Source organism: Rhododendron vialii, chromosome 1a (assembly GCF_030253575.1).
Source record: "Rhododendron vialii isolate Sample 1 chromosome 1a, ASM3025357v1".
Taxonomy (NCBI): domain Eukaryota; kingdom Viridiplantae; phylum Streptophyta; class Magnoliopsida; order Ericales; family Ericaceae; genus Rhododendron; species Rhododendron vialii.
Window position 1 is genome coordinate 18956097 of NC_080557.1, and position 24906 is coordinate 18981002.

The following is a 24906-nucleotide window of genomic DNA, read 5'->3' on the forward strand; positions in this document are numbered from 1 at the left end:
GAACCACAAGAAAGAGCAACCTTCTTCTCTTCTTCTTTGGCATGTTTAATTTCTTATTATTTCAAATGTTCGAGAGAGGCAACTGGTTGGTGAGATTTGGCTGAGGGTGGTTCGCTAGCTATTGGAAAATTCCTGGTTAGATAGGATTTTCCTTTCCTTTTCCCGCAATCTCGTTAACTGCAGAACCTTTTATATGTATATCTTTGTTTCCTTAAACACACATAGCATCTTCATTCGCTTAATTAATGCATGATTTCTTTCGGATGATAGATTGTCCAAGAATTTATGGACGGAATTAGGCATAAATCTGCGGACGCGGGGGGCTGCTGTGCCCATTTATGGGCCCACTCCGGTCTCGCTCCGATGATCGGAATCGTTCGCTTTGTAGAGCTCGTCGAGTAGAACAATTATGCGAAAAATTAGCTTAATTGGATATCATTAAGTGCATGATCGGAGCCCATATAACTCTCGGTCCATGGTTTATAGTAGATTTGATTCAGTGTTTCGGATCCATTCTTTTCAAAATAAAAAGGTTCCGATCAGGCACTTAATGATATCCAATTAGGCTGATTTTTTGCATAATTGTTCTACTTGACGAGCTCTACAAAGTGAACGATTCCGATCATCGGAGCGAGACCGGAGTGGGCCCATAAATGGGCACAGCAGCACCCCCCCGCTCCCTAAATCTGCTAATGCCGCACAAAAATAAACTAATATAAGATTAAATTCATTTCGCCGGCGGCTGAAATTATGGGTTTTCCACCACCATTATTTTGGGCCACAAGGTTCGTTAATTGCCGACCTCAATCGTTCATCTTGCAGGACCCGCCCTATTTTTTGTGTTGTTTGTGAGGTTATCGATTAGATGTATCAAAATTTTAAATTTTGGTTTATAAAACGGATGGTCATGGATAGTGTAACTTGACAGGATCGAATTGTCCATTTTATAAACCTGAAATTTAACTTTTGAATGATCTATTGATATCCAATCAAACTGATTTTTTGCGTGAAGATGGTACACTATGGACCCTACAAGATGAACGATTCAAATTATAACAATAAACGTAGGGTCCACAGTGGGCAGCAGTGGAACATCCACCGTTTCCACCGCTGGCGGAAAAAATTTAATCCTAACTAGCATAATGCAGACATGCACCACCTTTTCTTTTTTTCATATAGATAGATCTAAATATATTCAATATGCAGCTGCAAATTAACAGGGAAATGTACGTAGTTGGGTCAATTGGCGAGTTGCATTTCAGTCCTCTAAATTAATCGTTCAAAGTGGGCATCCATGGATTATAATTATATACTAACTCACTGGATTTTAAATAGGTTAATGATCTATTTATTAAAGACTAAACCGGCAAAACTTTATCCAAATTCACCCATTTTCCATAGATCCATCTAGAGCTAGCCCCTTCTGTTATCAAACAGAAAAAAGACAAATTCACAACAAAATACGAACAACCAATGCAACTTTATCTGTAGGGTAAATTTCACTGTCATGAAAAGACAAGTTTTAGTATCAAACTAGAGAAATAAAAAATCTAAATCCTATTGTAACCCCCAACCTCCTCAGTTCCACCCCCGCTGCCGGATACATGCCCACAGATCGGCCCCCTCTCCCCCGATTGCTCAACTCCCCCGACTCCCTCTCCCCCGATTGCTCAACTCCCCCGACTCCGATCGCCCCTCCCTGTCGAGCAATCGGGGTTTCCCTCTTCCTTCTTCTGATTTCCACCGGTCAGCTCCCCACCTCTAGCCTCTCCTTTCCCAGTCTGATTGGTAATCCTGTTGTACCGATCGGCCCCCCTTATTCTTATTTCCCCTCCCCCGGCCGATCAGAATCTTCTTTTGTTTGTTTTTCCACTTTCCATTCCCTCTCTGCTAGGTACCGGCTTCCCCTCTTCATTCTCCCCGTCCGGTCCGTTTGGCTATTTCCAGGCTAGCTTGTGTGTGTCTTTTTGGTGTTTTGGGGTTTTGTGCTTTGAATTTTTGGCGCAGGTTCGGTGGTATCGATTTTGTGTTTCTTGCTGCGGATTGTGTCGGCTTCTTTCTGTGGTTCATCGGTTGTGCACACACACATACCCAATTACACACTCGCACTGGGTTAGGATGATTGATCTATCTAGCCCCCTTTAAAATGGGCGATCCGAACAGCAGTTATTCACTGGTTATGTTTTGAGGTGTGTTAGGTTACTAAATTGTGTGGTCAACATCTACTATCACATACTCGCACTGGGTTAGGATAATTGATCTGTCTCGGCTGCTGTTAAAATGAGCGCCATTCGACAAACGGTTATTCATTGGTTTGTTTTGAGGTGTGTTAGGTTTTTTGAGATGGATGCAGATTGATCGTTGAGCGGCTGCTTGATTTTTGACTGTTGGCTATGGTTGCCCTAGTGCTGATTTACATTGGTTGTGAGTCTTCTCATAGATGCATTTAGATTAGTTCTTGTTTTATGTATATGTTGTTTCGGTGTTGTGCTTTGGGGTAGGGAGTTGGGTTGGTGGGAGTTTTCATTGTATTTTTTTGCTTTCGTAGTTTCTCTTTCAATAACCATGATTGCGATGTGGTTTTGCATTTTCATTATTGATTCTACGTTGTAGTTAGCTTCTCGGTCGTCTAGTTGCATGATATTTATTCCATGCACGCGTCGCTCTCTATCGGAAAGTGTAAAAAAAGTCAATCTCCGATTGGCATCAGTCGCAATAGGTTGGCATTGATCGGTCTCTGTAGGACGCATTATCAATTATGGAACTACCATGACAGTTGGATGTCGGCAGATAGCATGCAAGATTCTGACAGCTGACTATCTGATCAATTTATCGCTGGACTGTCTCCTGAACGTGGCGGAGAAGCAACGCAAATCGTTCGCGTCGGTGCAGAATCTGCCGAGTAACAGCAGTAGTAATGGAATTGGTTCGAACTCGAAGGAGGAGGGATCGAGATCACACTACAACAAACATGAGTTTTAATAGCTTAATTTTATAGCATTCTTTTAAAAATGCTGTGATAAAGTTGCATCTTGACGTTAAGATAGCATGCACGCACTGTAGGGGAGCAGAAAATTTTCCACAGCGTTCCATTAAATTCAATTACAGCGTTCACCCCATTTAAGAAAAAGGCGTGAGTCTCAGTGGGAAATTTTCAGCCGCAAAAATACCCAGTGGGAAATTCTTCTCTCTCTCAAATTTCATACAAATATATTTTCAGCCCCATTTTAAACCCTAACATACTCTGTCTCTCTCTGTCTCTAAACAAGATGGACAAGCTGATTCCCCTTGGTTTGGAAGATATGGCACCTGGAGCTTAGTAACGTCATCCTTGCAAAACCCTTTCGGCGTCGCAACCACTACCATCTCCTCCCTCTCCGCCTCTATGTTGCTGTTGCCGGAAAATCTACACTGTGAAGGGGCATCACGTTTTGCTAAGGTTTGGTCCTTCTCCTCTATATTTCCAACAATCTAATCTAAATGGGTTTGTTCTCTCTCTCTCTCTCTCTCTCTCTCTCTCTCTCTCTCTCTCTCTCTCTCTCTCGTGCACACACACACACACCCCGTCGATCTGCCATCAACCATCAGATTTCATCGCATTAGCTCAACGACTTCGAAATTAGATTGATAACCTTTCGGTAATGTACGATTAAGCAAACCCAGCCACAAACCCAGTTGTAAGGTTGGATTTTGGGGGTTTCAAACATACACAAACCCAGCCACTTCGACAGCGATTATCTTAAATATTTAACAGGCACATATGTACGGTTAAGCAATTTTAGGGTTGGATTTTAGGGGTTTGTGATTCTGCATTTTATATTCAAAATTAGGGTTGTTTTTTTTTTTGGGTTGATGTGCTCTAAATGTTCTACCTTGTTTAAATCTCCATTTTATATACGTAGTTTGCAGAGAACAGAGCATAATTTATTTTAAATTATGTGAGCTCCTACCCTACCTTTTGTGAAACAACTATAAAGAAAAGCTTTGAAGTGGTCCACTAGTTTTGTTTTAATGTCTGGGTTCTAGTGTCCCTAAATTATCTGAGTTAATATAGTATGCTTATTGATGTCGATGCATAAATATTGGTGTATTATTGTCAGTGCATGGATTAACCTATGTTTCCTTATTAATATCCTGACCTTCGTCGTTCTTCTATTTCTTGATTCTACAGTCAGAGAAGAATACATACTGCATTGGTAAAAGTAAACAGCCAGTTCAGAGAGTGCTTAACAAGTTTGATTTGATTTTTGCTAGGATTGGCTGAGTATTTGATTTTTTATACATGACTTACTTGCCTACATTATCTTGACATAGTGCCCAAGAGTGGATAGGTTGGTTGTTCTACAATAGTGCAGTTTTAGAAGTCCACTGGAGTTTATATAGTGTATTTTTGTCTGAAGTTAATTAATCAACTGATTGGTGGTTGGCTTTGTTACAAAGGGTTGCATAATTGTTCTTGTTGCAAGGACTTTGTTATAGACCAGAAGTTAACTAAATAAGGATATCTAATCAACCCAAAACAGGAAAAAGCAATTCAAGACGGTAAAATAGCTAATGCCTCGTCCTTGCTGCTGTCCTTAGTGGTGATTGATCGCTTTCACCTTGTGTTTGTTGATGTCTTTGAATTTGGATTTGTAATGGAGCTATTGAATAGTATTCCTTGTAATTTGGAGGAGTATTGGTTCATAGAAGCACAAAGTGCCGCCTAAGTCGGTTTCCACTTTTCATATGTAGCAGTTTGGTTATACGAGTGGTAAACACTAGTTGAATGAGACGACACTTGATATAAGTATTGATATGGACTATTTGATCAAGTACTTCATTAGCTTTGAAGTTTGTCCATTTTGGTCGCGTTGATATGGCCACATGCACATGCTAGGTAGTGATGATACTCTTACGACTGTTTGGTGACACTCCTGCATCCACGGCATGAGTAGTCAAAGAAGAGAAGTTCGATCCCCGTTCTCAACCCATGACCGATGTTGTGCTTAAGTGTTATATTACATAAGTGCCTTTTCAGGTACGTGAGAATTGAGGCTTTGATACACATTCTAAGAGCATATGCTGGGACAGATGTTGAGACGCATTCTAGTTTGCCCTACATAAGTCAGTTAGCAGGTCAACTGTGTTTTGTTGACTCAAGCAATTAAGAGTTTTAAGTAGAAACTATTTTAATACTGATGTCGCACTGTCCTACACCAACTGGTGACCCCCTTTCATATTATCTCCTGTTGGTTATTTATTTTTTCCATTATCTTCATTCTGTGATTTATACACCCTCTTTTGTGTTTTGGACTTCAACATTTCTTGACGTTATCATGCCAAGATGTTAAACTCTTTTATGTACTGTGGAGTGATTCGATTTCTCAAGTATACACCCACAAAGCCCTTTGATCTCTATGTTGTCAAACCAATGATCAATTAATTCACCTACTATTGTCTTTATAAAATTTTCCTTAATCGTTGAATTGAATGACCGTAACTAGTTCCACATCCATCTTGTTCTAAACGAGGTTCTATTTTTTGCCTTCATATAGATAGACATGCTTGTACTAATGCATTTATTGATATCGCACACACAAAGGCATTTGTTGGCTATTTTAGGATTTAGGTTAAGTTGTATATTACCATCTGAAGCTGTGCACATGAAGATTCATTTCTTACTTACTCTTGTTTCTTTTTCTGTGATTACCTATGTGATTCATGAAGTAAGATTGCTGCATTTGGATGTCAAGCGATCCAGTGTTTTGTGGTGTTGTAAACGATTTAGTCTGTCTCTTTAGGAAATGATTTTTTTGGTCATTTACAGCAATGCTTCACATAAATTGATTTGTGTCTCTAGGCCTGCCCTCTCTGATGCCATTTGGCTTTGATTTGGAGGCATAATTTTACAACAAAACGTCCTTGTAGCTCCTCGGTTCTTGGAGGTTTAGGGGGGCCATTGTTTTAGTGGTATTCTGAGAGCAGCCACTTTGTGCATATATTGCCAAAGGTTAGGTCTGTCTCCAATCATCCCCCGCCCATACCCTCAATGATTAGGGACTAGATGGGTTATGTTATGTTGTTGTTGTTGTTGTTGTTTTATTTACAGCGAAAATGCTCCACCACTTCTCATGTACTTCCTGCTATTCTTAACTATATGTCCCGCTATTTTTTTCGTTCGCAAAATCCCACAAGAGAGAAGAAGAGCGAAGACTTCAAAACCCTATATTCAAGAAACTGCTCCTCCAATAACAAGCAAAAGTGATTATTTGTTAATCTATATAGGCATGCTTTTGAGATTCCAAGCAAAAGTGATAATCTTTTAATCTATATAGGCATGCTTTGGTTCATTAGATGTTTATGGCATAGTTAAATGTTATAGAGCAGTTTGGATTATTGAATTAGATTGATCGTCTTTTGGTAGATTGTACGTCTTAGTAATAGGAGTAAACTTACCATGTTGTAAGATTAGATATTTCAACTTCTCCACATGTCTTATATAACTTATAAGCTGATCATTACCTTTGAGAATATGTGCAACTAATGATATAGCTCTTTGTGTTACTTGGTCAATATACTACATGTACGATTGTATGATATCAGGAAACGAGGTTGGTGTCGTTAAGATGATGGACAAAGATTGGGTGCATTTGAATAGATAATAGAAATACATTTTAATCATACTATAGATAAATTAGTGACACATTCTAAAAACGTTTAGCTTGTTCATTTGTAGATGGATTGATGAGTATATGAAAGCAACATCGAACTTTGTGGAGATGGCTAATCGAAACGCAGGAAATTTAGGAAAGATTTTATGTCCTTGTCAACATTGTTGGAATTTGAGTCACCATCGTGTTACAGATGTTTATGAACACTTAGTCATAAATGGAATGGATCATACATACACAACTTGATTTCATCATGGGGAGGAAGCAAGTGCTGCACAAAAACCTAAAGAAGTAAAAATGTCAAATGCATATAACTTAGGGCAAATTTTCATAGTCGTCCATCTAGTTTTACGGTTGTCTCAATTTCGCCCCTCTAGTTTCAATTGTCTCAATTTCGTCCCTGTAGTTTGTTTTACATTCCAAATTGGTAAAATCATTAACACCGTTAATGAAACTAACGGAAAAAATATGATTAAAAATTTAAGTGCTCCAATTTTCAATCCAGTTGAACCAGTGCGAAGATCTTATTTTTCTGATCATTTTATGTTAAATGGTCATAATGAATTTTTAGCTCTAAGGCCTTCAATGAGCACCCTAAGAGAGTCCTGAAACTAAATAAAGAGTTTTCGGGTGCTCGTTGAAAAACCTTAGAGCCAAAAATTCATTACGACCATCTAGAATAAACTGATCAAAAAGATAAGATCTTCGCACCAGTTCAACCAAATTGAAAATTTGAGCACTTAATTTTTTAATCATATTTTTTCCGTTAGTTTCATTGACGGTGTTAACGATTTTACCAATTTGGAACGTAAAACAAACTATAGGGACGAATTTGAGACAATTGAAACTAAAGGGACGAAATTGAGACAACCGTAAAACTAGAGAGACGACTACGAAAATTTGCCCTATAACTTATACAGTGCATCATATGCATGAAACACAGAGCATGATGAACCCCTTGATGAACCTAAAGAAGAGAGCTTCGCAAAAGCATTAGAAGATCCAGAAATTCCATTGTACTCCAGTTGTGAAAAATATACAAAGTTGTCAGCAATAGTAACTTTGTACAAGATCAAAGCCGAGAATGGATGGACGAATGAGAGTTTCACTACGCTTTTGGACACACTTCACGATATGTTCCCCATGGCTGCAATGTTATGGTCTGTTCGTAAAGTTAGAAAGTTCCTTAAATCATTTGAATTGGGTTATGAGAAAATTCATGCTTGTGTGAAGGATTGTTGTTTATTCTGGAAAGAGAACGCAGAATTGGAGAACTGTCCAACATGTGGTCGTTCAAGATGGAAGATAGATGTGTGCACAAAGAAAATTAGAAAAGGGGTTCCTGCCAAAGTTTTGAGATATATGCCTATAATTCCAAGGTTTCAGAACATTTATAGGTCATTGGAAGTAGTTAGAGATTTGACATGGCACTCTATTCATAGAAGCAGTGATGGCAAAATGCGACATCCAGTAGATTCCCCCACTTAGAAAACAATCGATGATAAATGGCCATCTTTCTCCGCAGACCCACGTAACCTAAGACTTGGTCTTGCTACTGATGGTTTCAATCCATTTCGGAATTTGAGTTCAACGTATAGTTGCTGGCTCATTATGCTAGTTATGTACAACTTGGCACCTTGGTTGTGGATGAAAAGGGAAAATGTTTTGTTGGCATTATTGATACCAGGACTTAAGCAACCGGGTAATGAAATTGATCTATATCTACAACCTCTTATCGAAGACCTAAAAATTTTGTGAACCATAGGAGTATCTGTTTATGACAGGCTCACTAACTCCACATTCAATTTGAGGGTAATTTTAATGTGGACAATGCATGATTTTCTAGCATATGGAATTATTGTCGGGTGTGTGACGAAGGGTAAATTTGCATGTCCTATATGAGGAGAAAATACACATTCTCTATGGTTGAAATTCAGTAGGAAGACTATATATATGTGCCATAGGTGCTTTCTTCAACCATCTCACCCCGTTCGGAAGAAAAAATCATGATTCGATGGCAAGGAAGAAAATGGGAAAAAACCAAGAATCATGACTGGAAAAAACATTTTGCATGCTCTGAAAGATTTTAAGAATGATTGGGGGGAAGGTGGAAACGGAAAAGAATGAAGCAAAAAACGAAAGCGAGACAATGAAGATAATCAAATGTGGAAAAAGAGGTCAATATTGTTTGATTTATCATATTGGGAGGTAAGTGTTATCAACCAACATTTTGATCAATCTACATCTTACAATTATATATATATATATATATTGCTCCTAGTGTAGTTTATGATTGTTTCTCTACTATTCTATGTAGGAATTGCCAGTACGTCAAAATTTAGATGTCATGCATATCATTAAAAATATTATTGAGAGCATTATTGGCATTGTTAGCCCAAAGATTTTTATGGAATACCTTATTGATTTTGATGATAACAAAATATATTTTTATTGAAAAGAAATATAATTAATATTGTGATATTTGGTATTCAATTGAATCCATGTTTATTTTGTAGAATTTGGTTGAAGTAAACATGGGAAAATTCTATACCAATATTCCTATCTTCAATGGTCAAGTTTTGAATTAAAAGGAAGAAGATTAAGGACAAGTCTTCTCCTAATTTTTAATTGGCTACAAGAGATTTTGTAGAAAGCAAATGCTAATCAAGGAGGAAGATTGAAGATTATTTGGGAGCTTCATTATCTCTAACGGCTAGTTGATGGGCTAAGTAAGTGGAAGATTGATTTCTAGATTGAAGAAGCAAACAAGTCAAGTGGAAGAAATCATTGTCTGCCTTAAAGGTATGATGACTACCTAAATTGTTCCTAACGGCTAGTTGGAATTTGGATGGAAGAATTAATGGTGGAGATAAATTAGGAGGAAAGAAATCAAGTTTTTCCATCGGCTATTTTGGTTCTTGAAGGATAAATACAAGAAAAGAAGGAAGACACGAGAGGGAGAGAACTCTTGAAGAAAAATTGTCGTGAGCTATCACTTGCAAATCAGTCAATCAACTCAACTCTTCATCTTGATATCTATACACTTGTGTGTGAGAGAGTTCTTATTTTGATTTTCATTGTGAAAGGGATTGTACACCCTTATTCATACTCTTGTGAGTGATTACTTTTTGTGAGTGATTTTGGAGAGAAAATCACTTGGTGGTTAGGTGTTACTAGCACCGGAGTCAAAACTAGTTGGGTTAGGTGTGACTAGCACCGGAGTCAAAATTAGTCGGAGCGATTGGGGATAGATTGCTCGTTGTAAAGGTTGTCTAGCACCCGCAAAGCTAGAAGGATTGTAACTATTGGAGATAGTGCAGCAAATCCTGAGTTGGACACTTGGGGAGTGGACTAGGCCGTGAAGTTGCGGATCGAACCACTATAAATTCTTGCGTTCGATTCTCTCTTCCTTACTCTCTTTACTTTCAGTTTTGCATAGCTATATCGCATGAGTAAATTGATATATTATTGAATAATGAGTTGTGGTAGAATATCTTGAATAATTAGTCAATTAGTTTTTAAATTCCTCGTTATATTTGAGATACCCAATTCAACCAACCCCCCCCCCCCCCCCCCTCTTGGGTTGCTATTTGGACCAACAGGCATGTTGTTGGGTATCGATGGAAAATCCAAGGATGATTTAAATGATCGCAAGGATATGCAACATTTGGAAATAAGGCACGACTTGCATCCAGAAGATTGTGAGTCTAGGACATATCTTCCTCCAGCTTCCTATACACTTTCAAAAGATGAGAATAAATATTTTGCAAGAGGTTATTTGACTTAAAAGTGTCTGATGGGTATAGTTCAAATATTGGGAATTGCGTACCAATGGACGATTTGAAGGTCACAGGTCTCAAATCTCATGATTGCCATGTGCTAATGCTTCAGTTGTTGCATGTAGCCTTAAAGGGGTTACTACCAACGGGACCGAGAAATGCGATACTTCGCCTTTGCGCATTCTTCAATAGATTGTGTCAAAGAGTAGTTGATGGAGAAGAAATGACATCCCTCGAGGATGAGGTGGTTGAAACCTTATGCATGCTTGAGAGGTACTTTCCACCTTCGTTCTTTGATATCATGGTTCTCTAAACAATTCACTAAGGACGATTACTAAACAATTCACTAAGGACGAGAAGCACGACTTTGCGGGCCAATCCATTATCATTGGATGTACCTTTTTAAGAGGTGAACACCTTTTGCTTTTTTGATGCATCATCATCTACTATTCTTTTCCAACATCTGTGGTTGTATAATGTCAATATATTCTCTTCATGATTAGACATATGAAGATATTCAAAGGAAATGTTGGAAATCATGCACGACCTGAAGGTTGTATAGTAGAACGCTACCTCGTAGAAGCGTGCATGACATTTTGCAGCCGGCACATGAAGAAATTTGTGGAAACAAACCATAAGGGACCTCGCAATCAAGATTTTGAGAACGATGTCGTCCAATATCAATTGCCACATCCATCACATTGACTGATGAAGTTTTAGAAAGTGCACATTGTTATGTGTTATTCAATACAGCCATAGTGGAACCTTATTTGGAGTAAGTTTGATGAAATTTTGGTTGCATAATTCATAAAATTTCTTACACAAATAAAAGTTTTTATAGTCATGTGAATCCCTTGTTTATTTCATTTTCTATTAGGATTCATATGGACGAGTTAAAGAAATCAAATCCCAATCTCAGTCTTCCAAAAAAAAAAATTTGAAGAAGCAAGCTGACAACTTTTCAAAATGGTTGAAGGAAAAGGTTACCTCTTATTTTGTTTGAGGATAATCAAGTTTAATATTGTAATCAATATAGTGTTAATTGGGTTGTGTATACTTGAACAGATTCAGGTAAAACCATGCACAAATAATGAATTGGAAAGACTACAATGGCTTGCGAATGGTCCTAGAAAGCATGCCTTGAGTTATACGGGCTATATCATCAATGGGCAGCGGTTCCACACAAAGAAAGTTGAGAAATCAACCCAAAATAGTGGTGTTTTCATTGATGCGACAACTCTATGTAGATCAAGTGTGAAGGACATTGCACAAGTTGTTGATGTAGTTTCATACTACGGGGTGATAAAAAGATATAATTTTGTTAGATAATTACACATTTCAACTACCATTGTTCAAGTGTGATTGGGCAAACATTGGCCATGGTGTTAGGATGGAAGATGGTTTTACACTTGTTAACCTACACCAAGGTCAGACCCAATATGACAAAGAGCCATTTATCCTTGCATCCCAAGCAAAACAAGTTTTTTATTCAAGGGAAACTAATTCTTCGAATTGGTATGTTGTACTAAAGGCACCTCCTAGGGGATTTTATGACTTTGAAATGTACGAAAAAATCGTGGATACATCTTGTAGGCCGCAAGACGTTTCAGCACTTAATATGGACGATAAAGTGATGATGAAAGGATAACTAACATCAGAGGAAATTGTGAGGGTACATTGACTGAGGATTTGTAGCCATCGCACCTTTGTAACTTTTGGTTTTTCTTTGGAACTTTTGGTATGTTGTATTAAAGGCACTTGGTATGTTGGAACTTTTGGAACTCTTGCCATGATATTTTTGCTTTGGAACTTTTGCTATATTGTATTAAAGGCGCCTTTCAAGATATTTTGGTTTGTCTTTTTTTTTTTTTAATTCGTATCTTGCCATCGTGCCTTGGTAATGTTAATTTGTTATTTATAGTATACGTGGATATTTGTAACTTTAGTTTGTTATTCCTGCTAGATTACTGAACAAAGCTGATTTGTTTTCTTTTATGTATTCAGTACCATGTATATCCAGCCGGGGTACTTTTCCAAGAAGTTGGTAGGCTATGAGAGGGTAAGGCAAAAAAAAAATAGAACAAAACTTATTAAAAATGAAAGCTGCTGAAATCAACTTGCCAAATTCATTGTTTGGTAACTTTGGTTTAAATCAAAGTGGTAACGGTAAAGGTAATGATAAGGAAAATGACATTGGGTGTGCAGTCAATGATGATCCAGAATATGAACCATGTGATGGTGAAGGAAGGGTGACTTCTGATAGTGACAATGATGATCCCTCGGGGTCTCAAGCAAATCAGGTAATGTGTTCTATAAGATGTAGTATACTTTTTAATAGATTAATCTACTTCTACGTGTTTTTGCATATACATGTTCTTTCTATTATTTATGTGAGCATTACAATGTTGTCCGCTCTCTTTCATTCATGCATTGCTTCTTTTATGTTTTCAAGTGAAAGGTACAAGTCCAAGAAAGAAGAAGGGTTGTTCTAGTGCACAGCTTTTGAAAAAATCACAAAGAACTCAAGAAGATGGTGGTAGTCCCCAGGGAGCGACCTAAGCTCAGCAGCTTCCCACATCACCTACTGAACAAACTGACATGTTTTGCAACCCACATACGGTTGTCGACTGTGTGGGTGAGTAATAGTGTTATGAGATTTCTTCCTAGTACTCTTTTAATGTAATATTTCTGAAGTACAATCATATCCAATGCAAAATTCTACAGCAACTCCTGCAATCCCTTCAACAGTGTCACAAAATCTCAAATGCAGAAGAGGCCCTACCAAGCTGAAAACAATTGCTATAGATGGACGTAGTCGAATTGAAGTTAAGTTTGATGAGAATGATCAACCAATCGGTGATGGATCAATCAAGTTGTCTTCTTTCTTAGGACCTCTAGTTCGAGAGATTGTACCATATACACTTTCAGATTGGCAAAAGCTTCCTACGGGAATGGCAAAAATCCTATGGCAATCCATTAAGGTATGGTATAGTGCCCAAGTATAATGCTGTTAGTTACATAATTCCATCCAACCAAATGTAGTGTCATTATTTCAACTCTCTTTTTTCACAAACTATTACTCTTCTGGATGTAAAAATTATAGAAAATCATGTAAGTTACATTCAAATTTTTAGGTAAGATTCAATCTTCATGAAGAATGGCATAGAGAAATGGTTTTCTAGAGGATGAATGAAGATTGGAGAGCCTCAAAGTCGACATTAGTCAGAAAAGTAAGAAATGCTTCAAATGAAGAAGAAAGGGTAAAGCTACAGCCTGATAACATTAAATCACTAAGATTGGAAGGATTTTGTGAAGGAAAAGACTAGTGAACAATTCAAGGTATGTGCACCATGTCCATACTCCACTTTATTCCTGATTTTCTTTTCATTCTCTCAAAAGAATAAAGCATGTTAGGTTCATCTTGGTTTGTTGTTTTTTGTAGTTGTGCCTACTGTTACTGTTTGTTGTTATATGTTGTTGTATGTTTAAAGCTTTTATAGCATCTTTTGAGAGTTTTTAATGCTGTTTGTGGGTGTGTTTTCTTGCTGTTTTTGTTGCAGCTTTGATATTGGTTTCAGCTGATTTTGATGCTGGTTTGTACTCTTTTTTCCATTAGTTCCTACTCTTGTTTTATAGTTTTTATGGTAGCTAAGTTGTCGTAGTCATAGCTAACCAAGATAGAAGTAAGGCTAGCCATTATAGCAGTAGCCATAATTGAGTACCAAAACAGTAGCCATTTGCCACCAATATAGCAGTCAACAGCAATAAACATCATCTCACAATTGAGTACCAAAATAGCAGCAGCAGCTGGACTAATAGAACTATAGCAGCAACTGAAATGTGCACAGTTGGAAAGTAGCAGCAGCTAAGCATTTATCAAAGACATGGCTGTAAGTGGTAGCGGCGGATAAGTATCCGGAGAGCAGCAAATAGCAGCAGCAGTAACAGCAAGTAGAACAGCAGTAGCAATATTAGAATAGCAGTAGCAGCATATTCTGGATAGTACAGACTATAAGTGACTGATAGCACAGCAGTAGGATACCTGCTTGCTGCAAACAGCTAGCAGCAAACAGCAGCAGCAGGGCACACATAAAAGATGCTGAAGGGTAAAAAATACCACAGATTACATTGTTGCATTGAATTATGAGGTATATTCTTTGACAATAGAAGTGCAGGTCTTTGATGTTTAATATTGAAGTACAGGTCTTAAATGTTACAGCATTTAATTTGATCAATTTAAGACAGGTTAATTATGCTGCCTTTGTCACACCCTTGATTTTCAACATAAATATACAATATTTCCATAAATAAGCCTCGCCATAATCCGTACGATAACCAAAATAATGTAGAATTCCCAAAATATTACACATTTGGCTCCGAGGCCCAAATTGACACAAGGACTGAATATTCAAGAGCTAAATATTATAATATTCCATAGTCAAAAGATTTACAAATAAAGTTACAAATACATCTTCAAAAGAGATTTACAAAGATGCCTAAGTAACTCTTCAATCGTTAGCTTTCAAAATAATTCCACCTCCAAGCATTCCAACCATGCACGCTATTGCCCAGTGTTAGTACCTAAAATTGATAATAGGCTTGAGCTACACTAGCCCAGTAGGAAATTCTACTCAAACATTATATGCAAGAGGAGTGCAAGAATGATCACAAGGCAAGAACGGGATTTAGACCGCATAACAGACAATAACCAAGGCTTAACAATCCCACGTACTCGATACGAAGTTTGGTATACACCTCAACCTTTAACCGTTTCAACTTTTTGTGTGTCCAATGTCATTTCGCGTCGTGTGTCATGAGCCGAAGCTCTTGCCGGGCTAATTATGGAACCCCGATACCCCCTGCCAAGCGCCCACCTAGAAGGTCAAGCCTTGAGTGTTCAATATGAGCATTAGCTCCTGCCGGGCTAATTATGGGACCCCAATATCCCATGCCAGGCACCCACCCGTCGATGGGCCCCGAATGTTCTCGTTGTGTCGATATGTGTCCGAGAATCTTGTACTCACATAATGGGTCATTTCAATTCAATTCAATCGAAGTTTATGTATTAGTCGACGTCAAAATTAATCGAGTAAGGACAAGGAATGCAAAGGACACACTCAATGAACTCAACGAATATGATTAACAATGTTATAGAGTGGTTTGGTGATGTTTAGAATAGGTTAGAAATGATCGGGGGTCAAAACAATGGAGTTTGGGGCAAAACAGCAAAATCTGTCACTAAGCTCTCCATATCGATACCAGTTTAATAAGTATCGATACGGGTGAGCTTCAAAGCAGTCCAAAGAGTGTTGTATCGATACGGATCAAGGGCCGTATCGATACGGATGGCTTTCGAGCAGATTCACAGCAAATTTTGAGGATTTCAACCACAACAACAACTATACCAATCATGCACACAATTCAAGGCAAGGAAAACACTATTATTACATATATTGAGAGGTAGAATCCTTACCTCGAAGTCGAAGCACAAAACCCAAGAAGTTACGAGCCCTAGCTTCCGAAAAACCTTGATTCGAACGAAATACAACTCTTTCGAGCTCAAACCAGTGATATACGGGCCACAATACGCGTAGAGGGTGAAGGATTGAAGGTTGTTTTGGTAGGTTTTGATTGAAATTTGGAGAGAGAGCAAGAGAGAGGCGTGAGAGATGGAGAGGAGAAAATGATCTCCTACTCTCTCACCCTCCTATATATACTCACATATATGTAAACTACACATTGTACCCCTCCATAATCAATTCCTTCACTTTAGCCCCAAATCACATAAACACTACTTTTCTCATTTTCCTCATTTATAAACATTAAAACTAGTTAAATTAAATACGGGTCTCTACATTCCACCCTCCTTAAAGGAATTTCGTCCTCAAAATTTTTCAAGCCAAGACCAGCTAACATGTACATCATGTATGCATGCAACAATCATAGACATCAATATTATGCAACAAATCTATCATCATGATACTTAAATCTTAAACACTCACATTGGTTCATTCCGGGAATAGATGCGGATACTTCTCTCTAACTTCATCCTCCCTTTCCCATGTCGACTCTTCTCTACCTTGATTACTCCACAAGACTCGCACCAACGGTATCGTCTTACCCCCCTCAAAACTTGATCACGCGAATCTAGGATACGTATCGGTTCTTCCCCGTAAGACACGTTGGCCTCCAACTCAAGTTCGGACCACTCTAGCACATGCGACGGATCCAGTTTGTATTTCCTCAACATAGACACGTGGAACACGTCATGTACACCCGATAGCTTCGGTGGCAAGGCCAAACGATACGCGACCTCCCCAATCTTCTCAATGATATCAACGGCCCAATATAACGTGGCGAAAGCTTCCCTTTCTTCCCAAAACGCGACAACCCCCTACGAGGCGATACTTTAAGGAATACGTGGTCCCTTTTTCAAATGACAATGGGCGACGACGACGATCAGCATAGTTCTTTTGTCTACTTTGAGCGGTCAACAATCTTTGGCGAACTACCTTAACTTGTTCGGTTGTTCTCTTTTGGGCTTCCTTAAGGCGTTTGCGAATAGCTTTCATACTCTCGGAGGTCTCCTTAATCATATCCGGCCCCACTAAAGTAGCCTCTCTGGTCTGTCATTTTCGTACCAAAAATATAATTTATAAAACAGGGAATTAACAATTATCCCGAAGAATAGCAGTTAAGTCTGAGATCGTCCACGGAGAGTAAAAAGCTAAGTTGCAATACGTTCAATTGATTTCTAATTTAATTCTGAAACTAAAAGGAAGTTGGATTTTGCTTTGGATTTGATTAAACTAAAATTAAACTAGAATGCAAATTAAAGGAGTTGTAAACTGACTAGAGAAGGGACTAAGGTTTCTGATTCAGTCTCCCTCTATAACGCAATTGTTTCGAAACCTAGGGTTCATATTCAACATTCAACCAGATTACCGTAGGGTTGCAATTCCTATCGATAATTCCCAAAAAGATAATCAAAATTCGCACTTCGTATAAGCTATCTCAACACGGCACGGATCGTCTCACTGGATTTAACCACGGCACGATCCGTCTCACGTCGTATAATCTATCTCAAAGCCTATCTCGAAACATTCAAAATCATTGCATGACTGTGCTTGAAACCATAGATACAAACACATTCGAATATTGGAAAAATACAAAACTTCATAAAAAGTTATGAATTGATCAAGTCACACAATCAAGTTGAATATAAAACCCTAGAAATCCAACAATTACGCTACTTGGAGAGACCTCCTCATTACCCTAGTCAAGAAGTTTAGCCACTCATGGAGTTGGAACAAATAACCAGGCAAGAATAAAGCTCCATTGAATAACAAACTAAAAGCTTTCGAATGAATAACATATGAATAAAACCCAAAGCTGCTGCTGGTTTGGCCGTGATCCGCAAGGCGTGGTGATGGCTGCCCGTTCTCTGTTTCTGCATGGGATCAGCTCTTCTAATCGCATCCCGTTCTCTCTTTTCTGCCGTGGGAAAATATGATCCAGATGGCAGCCACCGTTCTCGGTTTTGCCTTGGGAAAAATTAGATATGATGGCAGCCCCCGTTGTTTTGTTTCTGCGTGGGCAAAGGATCTCCCCATGTCGCGGCTGCTCCCATATTTTGTAACAGTACATGCAGAAAAACCTACGAAGGGCCTCCGTGCAATTACTCGAGCTCCCAAGACTATAATTGGGCCCAGTGTTGCCGCTCGAACCATACTCGTCAAAGCCATTTAACAGCCCAGTAGAGAATACTAGCATGATTAATTGTTTTCCGGAAAGGGATTAATTGGACGGCTGCAACATAGACTTTTATCAATATTTTTTTGACTAATTTTCCAATTCAACTCGGTGTGCCATTTAATTGCTTCGCAAGCTCTGCAACGAGAAAAACAAGTATCAAACTCCAAATAATATAATAAATAGACATAACAAGAGTAAATTAAGGGGCGTAAATGGGCACATTTACGCACTTATCACTCTCTCAATTCGGTCCAACACACAGGCGATCGACACGGTTTCCCATATAAAGCCTCATACGGTGCCATCTCAATACTAGATTAATAGCTATTGTTATACGCGAATTCGACTAGCGGTAAGTGATCCTCCCAACTACCTCGGAAATCCAATACACAAGCCCGAAGCATGTCTTCCAAAATCTGAATCGTTCTCTCGGATTGCCCATCGGTTTGAGGATGATACGCGGTATTAAACAAAAGATTGGTGCCCAATGTGGCTTGCAAACTCTGCCAAAAACGTGCAGTAAACCTCGGATCTCGATCGGACACGATAGATATGGGAATCCCATGAAGTCGGATAATCTCCCGAATATACAAACGGCTAAGCATATCCACGGAATCAGTTACTTGATAGGCAAGAAATGAGCGGATTTAGTTAAACGGTCCACGATTACTCAAATGGCATCATGCCCCCTCGGTGATCTCGGTAATCCCGTAACGAAATCCATGGTCACGTTCTCCCATTTCCACTCGGCTACAGGCAATGGTTGTAACTCCCCCACGGGTCATTGATGTTCGGCTTTCACTTGTTGACACGTAAGGCACTTGGATACGAAAGTCACAACGTCCCTTTTCATTCCGGACCACCAAAATTGCCTACGTAAATCATGATACATTTCGTCCCCCCCGGATGAATGGCTAATGGAGAACGGTGAAACTCTTGCAAGATTTCTTCCCGACACGAAAGGGGTACGAACAACTTTCCTTGATAGCGTAAGCTTTGATTGGCGTGTATCATCCACCCCTCTTGAGCGTTTCCACTAAGGAATTTTGTACGAAGTTCCTCCGCTTCTTCATCATGTTGTTGAGCCTCAATCACTCGAGTTGATAAGGTCGATCGCACGGTCAAGTTGCATAGCGTAACCCCTTCCCGAACTTCCTCGAAATGCGAAGCACAAAAGCCCAAATCATTCATCATTTTCCACTCGTAGATAGCTAAACTCGCAAGGTGTGTCGGTTTTCTACTCAACGCATCCGCCATGACGTTCGCTTTCCCCAGGTGGTATTGCAATTCGAAATCGTAGTCCTCCAAATGCTCCATCCAACGGCGTTGTCGAAGGTTAAGCTCTTTTTGAGAAAACAAATATTTCAAACTTTTGTGATCGGTAAAGACTTCAAATTTTTTACCATACAAATAATGGCACCAACTTTTCAAAGAAAAAACGACGGCCGCTGGTTCTAGATCATGTGTAGGGTAATTCCGCTTGTGAGTTTTCAACTGTCGCGACCCATACGCTACTACTCGTCCCGCTTGCATCAACACGCACCCCAATCCCTCCTTAGACGCATCACAATATACGGACTAGCCAACTCCACATTCAGACACAATCAAAACCGGTGCGGTAGTCAATCGCTTCTTTAACTCCTCAAAAGCTGCCTCACACGAATCACTCCAAACGAAACGAGTCCCTTTACACGAATCACTCCTATACGTTAAAGTAGCGTATATTCATTTATGGACTATTTAGACTTCATTGGGTGAACATATATAATTTCTCTGTTTTATACGGGAAGAATTTTGCCGTCGATTGGGCATTATAAAGACATGCTATAATGACATTGTACAAATCGGGTAAGAAAATTTAATTGCCGTTGATCGGGTAAGAGAAATTAATTGCCGTTGATTGCCATGCTATAATGGAAAATACAATTGTTGTTAAAGGTATTTTTTGACTTCCGATGACTTCTAACACTTCTTAAGTATCTTTAAACCATCTCTAAGTTCGGCTGCTCGTCCTCCAATGACTTATTGATCGTTCTCATTCCCTAGATACTCGTTAAACGTAAGCTTAGTATCGTTGTTAACGGAAGATGTATCGTAAGGTTGTTTAGGAGTACCGTAGGCTATACGAGGCATTGTAGTGAGTATGATTGGTTGATGTGATGTCACGACCCTGACCCGCCCCTTGAGGTCTTAATCATGACAAATGCCAGTGATTTCTCACTAAGGCCAAATCACAAATCAAATATCACCTAAACAAGTGATAATCAAAAGGGACTAAAACATATCAGCGGAAGCAAAAGTCAACTTTTTTTGATAACAAACCAAGGTCTTACATAAGTTTTACAAACCAAAAGGTAAACCTCTCAGAGCTGTGCTTACTTACAAACTCAAAAGCTAACCAACCATGCACAAAGCTAAGTGTCTACAAGCATAACTTCCTTCCTACAAGTTTCCCAAAAAAAAATACAACACATCCCAAAAGAAAACACCACGCCATCCTACGCATTGCTTCCTGAAAGGTGGAAAAGAAAATCCATAAGCCACAGCTCGTGTGAATGATTAATACTTAACTCACATGCCTTCCATGGACAATGCAAAATAATTTAACCATAAGCCAAATATAATGCACATTCCGCTATTCAAAATTCAAAAGCTACCGGGCGTCCCAGGTAGTGGATAAGCCAGACGTCTACGCATTATCCCAAAACACACACCAACCTCAAACACCCTTACTAGCCATTAAGCCGTCCCCTAGCAAGACCGGACGTTGGGAATGCCATTAAATAGATTCACAAATATTTCACAAATAGGTCCACCTTCCATTGGTATCCATGGAGTACACAATTTATAAAACTTGTTCAAATAAACTCGCTAAGGAAAACAAGTTCAAAACCATGTAATTTAGGTATTAAATCACTCACCTCGATCCACGTGATGACTCGAACTTCCTAGAACATTCAATCAAATGGAAACATGTTTAGACAATACTCAATGATTCTATTTATGCTCAATACAATGCCCTAAAAGTGTTTAAGTTCAATTCAATCCAAATAAATCATAACTAATTCAATTGAAACTCAAAAAGGGCAAGATCAAGACACAAAGATAACTAGCTCACAATTGTATTCATAGAAAAACATTAGAGATCAACTCTCCAACTAGATTCATCTCAAGAAAGCAAACCAATGATTATTTTTCAGCAGGAAGCTTCATAGGACAGTCCAACTTTGAAACATCACCATAAATTGTGCTTTTAACGTTTTTAGTGATTCTAGTGTCGAAAGTTGCGTAACAGGATGTACTACAAAAGTCGTGAAGGAACCCAAGTCAGATTCAAACCTAAAGGATGGAAAAATGAGTAAATACAGTTGGTTCGCGAATCTGTCAGGAAACAGATTTCCTGGTTTCAACCCAGACTTCGGAAAATCACTATAAATTGAATTCTCAACGGTTTCGAGCGATTTCAGTGGCAAAAGAACAAGCTTTAAGTCTACTTTCTAACTTGTGAAGGAACCAATACCTAATTCGAAGTCTAGGAATGAGAAATCACCTAAAAACGGAGACCTAGTTTGCTGTCAGAAAACTGCTATGTACATATGCAACATACACGAAATTCTACTACTCAAATCCAATAAAATTCATCACCAAAACTTCACTAATCATGCTTGAACTCATAGATATAAAAGAGCTACTCCAAGAACATCGAATCCATGCATCAAAACAGGTTTTAAACACTCAATCCAAGAGATTTCAAGTTAGGTTCTTGAATTCCTTAAGAATTCAACCCTAAAACTCAAATTCAACTTAAATCAACCATTTAGAACATGAATTCAGTCCCTAAGATATGAAATTTAACATACAAATCATGGAATCAAGTAAAAGAAACATGTATTACCAAATTAAGTCTTCAATCAAAGCCAACAAGATTTTCCCCTAATTTTCCCCTTCTTCTTCTTCTTCTTTCAGTCGACTCTCTCTTTTGCCCTCTCTGTCTCTCTCTGTCTCTCTCTCTCTAAACGGTGGGGATATAAACAAGAAGGGAATTATCGTAGAACTTCTTTATTTTGTTTTGTAAGGAAAAGTTATCATATGTGTTTGGTTGCATGGCCTATCTTGTGCTCCTAATTCATTTAACAAGTAAAACATGTTCCTATCTCACATAATTAACCCCAAACATAACGCATAATTAAACTCCAAGCATAATTAAAGGTTAGGGGTATTACATGTGAGACTGACTAGAGATTCAAAAGGTAGCATAGTAATTCGTGTCCTCGTGATTCGTCTTGTCAATCTTTCTAAATTCCTTTGTCAATCTTTCTAAATTCCTTTGGTTCTCATTTCATGAGTTCTAAGTATCGATACTAGCGGGTCGTATGTCATAGAGTTGCTATGGGTTGGTGCGCTATGGATTGATCGTTTGGAATACATTGAAATGTAATTGTCAACACGTGTTTGACCTGTAAGTCGGTTTGATTGACGTGTTTTATTGTGACGTGAGATTAGAGAAGTGTTTGTTGATGGAGTTGTATGATTGTTAGGATTCGAGTGGTTATAATTGAGAATTGGAATGAGGAAGTGACTGCAATGCAAGGGGTGGCAATGCAGAGAATCAAATAATGGGTGATGTTGACTGTAACGTAAGGGGTAAAAATGCAGAGTGTTGAGATTATGAGAAGTATCGAAATGGTTGCGAACCTATTGTGGGTACGTTTTGATTGATGTGAGTTTATTAATGCTTCTATATGACATGTGAACTGTTAGAAATGCTTTATAAGATGTTTGGAACCCTTTGGCCGTAGTCTACCTTCTGTTATGATAAACCCATGTTTCTCATGTTGACTTACCGAAATTCTTTCAATCTTTGTGCATACTTCATCGTATTTTCATATAGCTTGAGTATAGATTTCTCTGCTGGGCGCGTGTATGCTCAACTCTATCATTTTCAAGTACAAATCAAGGAATTGACATGGCGTACTTGACGTGCTTGATTGAACATATCATTAAAAAGGTATTCAAGAGGGACTTCACAACATAAAATTTGAAGGAGCACATGGAAAGTTAATTAATTATTGTAAATAGTAATATTGTTATTCCTCAGACAATGGCGTTCTGGTAACTTGGGGCTTTCAAGCCAGAAATGTAATATTTAAATTTAAAACAAGGAAAAGAAAGGTTATTTGGGTAATATTTTGTATAACAATTAGGACTTTATTTATCAAAAATAATTATTATTTATGTTGAAAATCGAAGGCGTAACAATGTGCAAGGATGAAGCCGATCATGGGTGGAGGTACATTGTGGCTGGGTGGGGCCAGGCCTCCCAATAATTTTTTCCCTTGCCTTGCAAAGTGTGGATTTTATTTTTTATTTTTTTGATCGGCATGGATTTTTTAATTTTAGTGACTATTGCATGTGCTTGCATATGAAATTAGGAATTAGGGGCTGTGTTTTTGGAATTCTTGAATATTGCTATTAAGGTTTTTCACTAATTTAAGAATGAAATTTTTCTCGTTCGGATTAAATATTTTGATAAGAAATAGTCATGATTTCTCGAGAAAAGAAAGGAAAGGGTTACGATTTCTTGTGAAATTTCTTGTTTGGATTAAATATTTTGATAAAAATTTGAGAGAAAAGTACAAAAAATGTGAAAGAAATAAATGTTTTGATTGGCCCTTCCTCTTTCTCATCCAATCTCACAAAAAATGATAAAGATTTGATGAGAAAGACTCCCCTCTCTTATCTCTTACTTTCTCACCATCAATTTATTCTCCCAGTGGGGATTGGAGAATCATCTTTGTGATTCTTTGCTCTTGGTGTTTTGTCCATCCAATATTTGGTTGGATGTTTTCTCTTTTCCTTTTCTGGAATTGGGGATGGTATTATGCAGTGGTGTGCGCAGTACCATATTGCGCACCTCCAAGCCGTCGGATCATGCACTCGATGGCTTGGATCTCATATCGACAAAGAACGGCTCTCAATCGTTGATTGCCAAGATGAGATCCGAGCCGTCGGATGCACGATCCAACAGCTCGGAAGTGCACAGCATCAACCCGAAGTCCATTTTTCTGTTTCTAGCTCTTGAATTTTTAATAAAATTTTCTTCTGCGGATAGTAAAAAGTCATGTACATACTCCAATAATGGAAGCTATTCCCCGTGAACCTAGCCAAGACTAAATTTTAATTTATGTTTCTCCGCAATTTTTTCTATGACTTATATCCAAACACACAATTCAGCGACAACTTACATAATTAACAAACAACCCTGCTATCCGCAGAGACGATTTGCAGAGAACCACGCAGAGAAAAACGAGTTTGGCCCCATTTCGGGTCCCGACCCTACGAATCCAAAAGTAATACTTACCGATATCCACTGGAGTTGATTTTTTTTCAGGACCCCATAAAATAATATTCAAAAATTTATGGATATTTTTCTAGATTTTTTCGGGACCCGAAATGGGGCCAAACGCGTTTTTCTCTGCGTGGTTCTCTGCAAATCGTCTATGCTCTTAGAATTTTTGACTAACAAAATAATTTATAGAACCCTGCTAACCACACATACATTTGTGCATAAATTGTGTATAGATTTTGTTGTGGGGCCCACAACGAGTCCCACACAAATGATCCGAACCGTTCATTAGATGTAAAATATTTTTTCAAGAGTTCCGATAAAAAATAAGCTCAATCTAATACTTATAAATGCTCGATCCAATAATCTAAAT

At 38.4% G+C, this 24906-nt stretch overlaps 1 long non-coding RNA gene across 1 annotated transcript; it reads left to right on the forward strand.

Annotated features, from left to right (window-relative positions):
* Positions 1 to 12109: 12109 nt before the first annotated feature.
* Positions 12110 to 13408, forward strand: LOC131335212 (uncharacterized). The gene is made up of 3 exons (XR_009202462.1): positions 12110 to 12739; positions 12891 to 13067; positions 13157 to 13408. It is a non-coding gene; the product is annotated as an uncharacterized LOC131335212 (long non-coding RNA).
* Positions 13409 to 24906: the final 11498 nt, after the last annotated feature.